We start from the raw sequence: 3640 nt of genomic DNA, 5'->3' as shown, positions 1-3640 counted from the left end.
AGTCATAAATTTGCTGTTCCTTTGGATCATTCATTTCACAATACAAGAATCATACAACATACTGCACGCAATCAATCACATTTCATTTAAAACTGCCTGGGCTTAAGTGAACGATAACACTGTGATGTCATCATGATATATAGGGTGTTTCAAAACAACACCGACAACGTTTGGGAGGTGACTCCTGAGACCAAGATAAGACAAAAGTATAGACCAACCTGGGTGCACAAATGCTTCTTTTCGGAGTTATAGACTGCCGAAAACATGAGAAACTAAACTTCAAAGATGCATACCTCCAAAACTATGGGACCTACTGTAGTCGGGTCAAGACTTCTCTTAGGAACTAGTATGTGCCCTATCCAAATATCCAAGTTTCAGAATCCTGCGGTAGTTCCGCAACAGTTTTTTTTTTTTTTTTTTTTTTTTTTATAGAGATAGTTAGTGAGTACTTCAAACTATATGCCTGTAGTCAAACTCTCTGTATAAAAATTGTTGCGTGAGTACCTTAGGATTCTGAAACATGTATTTTGGATAGCACACATATTAGTTCCTAAGTGAAATCTTGATCTCCCGACAATGGTAGGTCTCATAGTTTTGGAGGTATGCACCTTTAAAGTTCAGTTTTTCATGTTTTCGGCAGTCTATAACTCCGAAAGGAAGCATTTGTGCACCCAGGTTGGTCTATACTTTTTTTCTTATCTTGGTGTCAGGAATCACCTCCCAAACGTTGTCAGTGTTGTTTTGAAACACCCTGTATTGCCACGTTTACCTACAGTGGGGAGTTCGAGAGCTTTTATGACAGAAAATGTTCTGGAGATTAAATGAACCGCTCTTATGCTGTTGATACGAGATTTTCATCGAATATTGAGGTCATGGAGTTTATGGGTCTTTTTAAACGTACAGGAAGAGGAAGCTTCTATTCCGAGCGTATTCGAATTCTGCACAAGCGCTAGTGTTACAGCCGAGGAACTTTGTGTAATCCGAAACTTAACAGGTAAGTGCATCATGATCGGTCTTACAACTTTTCAGTCAGTCCTCGTACTGTTTAACTGTACAAGACAGGCCTTCTTTCCGCATTAACGAGTTCCTGCCCTTCACCTTTGCTTGCTCAAGGTTTTTTTCCATTTTTTTTTTCAAAATTTGTGAATAACTTGAATAATATCAAAAGTATAGGAAGTGATCCAGATAGTATCTACAAAAGGATATTACATGACTAATAATTATTTTTAAGGTCCTCCGTATAGTGTATAAATTTGGGTGCCCAACTATTATGACGTCACAAACTAGACACCCAAATTTCTGGTCTATAAGAAAAGGTTTCAGAACGGTTATTAATTTGTTTAATAGCATTTTGTAGATACTACTAGGTTCACTTCCTATTATTTTTTTTATACAGTAAAACCTGTCTTCAACGGACCCTTTATTAAACGGAAAACTGTCTTAAACGGAAATATTTCACGGTCCCATGAATTTTGGAGAACAAAACGTGTAAAAAGTCCCTTCATTAAGCGAAAACTGTGTTACGCGGACAACGGAAAGAAAGATAAATATTTAACGGAAAATTCTGAGTTCCGGACTACAGCGTTTAGATGATGTTTAGACATTTTGTGAGACATATACATTATACTCTCTGCGATAAAATGTTCGTTCTTTTGTTAAATATTTCTGGACAGCGTAGACTTTCCCCAACCACTACTCATATTCACCCCCACAAATTGTCCTTAATCCCCGCAACTTAATCAAGAATCATACGGAATGTCGGAAAGAAGAAAACGAGATAGAGGAAGAAGAGGAATACGATACCGAGTTCGAAGAAGAAAAAATGAAATGAAATCTTTGAGTTTTACGTCCCACGGTTATGCCGGTTAGGCTAAAGGAGACGGTGAAGATGAGTAATGAATGAAATGGTGGAATGAAGAAAGTGGGAGGAAACGGGAGAACCCCGAGAAAACCCACGCACACGGTGTTTGTCCACCACAAAGTTCACTTGGCGGGGGCTGGGATCGAACCCGGGACCCCAAGCACCAGAGGTGAACGCTCTACCACTGAGCCACCGCGGCCCCCGAGTTCGAAGAAGAGTGTAGAATAAATACATATCAAGATGCTCTCAGAAGTTTAAAGGAACTGCAAAAATTTGCCATACGGAAAAATTATTCTGATTCACTTAGTATAATTTCTCAGGCTAAAGTGTATGCAGAAAGTCAAGCAGCCAAGCAGCAATGTACACAGAAAACCCTGCTTGGCTATTAGAAAAATAAAGAAAACGTGTGCATAGTATATTTTGTATTCATTTTAATCTTTTTGTGTATTTATTCGTAGAAGAAAGAAGCACTGTAATCGAATAATGTACGCACAGCAATATATTTTCTCAGTATGCCCCTTTATAAGCATGTTTTTTTTTTTTTTTTTAAAAAAAAAAAGGAAAGGTCTACCTCCACTAAGCGGAAACCTGACTTTAACGGAAATTTTTGCAAGTCCCGTTCGATTCCGCTAAAGACAGGTTTCACTGTATATTCTTCCCTCTTTTCACGTTATTAAGTCACTAAAATTTAAAAAAAGTGGGATAAGCTTAGCGAAAGGCTTTAACAGTCACCCAAATAAAGATCTTAAATCAACGGAAAAACAGCGTTACTAACAGCCAATCGAAAAACATCAGACATCATACACAACCTTCACCCAATTTGTGTATTTCATAATTATCAACTAATTCACCATATCTTGATTTAATGATACTAACTAACTACAGTATATATATTCCTTTCGACTGTTTCGTAGGTGTTAGATGCCGTAACTGATTCATTTTCGCTATTTTATGCCACAAAAACGGAAACGTTCGTAACATTACTATTCGGACCCACAGTTTACTTTGACGTGTGACTCTAAGCATGTGTCTTTCTTTCCACAATGCATCAAACCTTAACTCTCTTGCTGTAGCGCTTTTGAACATCGCTATGTAAAACGTGAAATACTTCCTTTCGGAGTTACAGGCTGCCAAAAACAAAACAAAGAACTTTAAAGGGTCCATAGCTCCAAAACCATGGGGCCTACCGTAGTCGGGTCAAGACTTCACTTAGGAACTAATATGTATACATTGGGACAGAAAGAGAGGGCTCTTTTTCCAGGAATTCTAAAAACCCTGTTCATTCCTCTGGACCTTCCCCTATTAGTCTTCGCGACACGTGGTAGAGATTTATGATCCCTTCCGGCTAAAAACAAATGTTGCCTCGATTCCTTTTCCTTCTTTCCTTTTTCCTAGTTGAATTTTTTTTTAAATTTTTGTTGTTGTTAACTGAAAATAGGAAGGAAACCATTCTCCTTATTTTGCCGGACTTTTAACTACACAAGTGGATCGGAGGTACGGCAACACTGAGAGCAATGACAGCTTACACGCTCGCGAGGACTAGCCGAGGGTTGTGGGGGTGAAAAGGAGCAGTGGTTGGGGAAAGAGCCCTTTAAAGCTGTCCCGATGTATAAGATATTCAAAAATACGTGTTTCAGATTCTAAGGTACTTACGTGATTGGGAGTTTGGCTACGGGCATATAATTTGAAGTACTCAGCAACTACTTCTATAAAAATTGTTGCGCAAGTACCGCAGGACTCTAAAACTTGCATGTTTGGATAAGGCACATACTAGTTTTT

Source organism: Thermobia domestica, chromosome 15 (assembly GCF_964235325.1).
Source record: "Thermobia domestica chromosome 15, izTheDome1.hap1.1, whole genome shotgun sequence".
In the NCBI taxonomy this organism is placed as follows: Eukaryota; Metazoa; Arthropoda; class Insecta; order Zygentoma; family Lepismatidae; genus Thermobia; species Thermobia domestica.
This window is presented reverse-complemented; position numbering follows the sequence as displayed.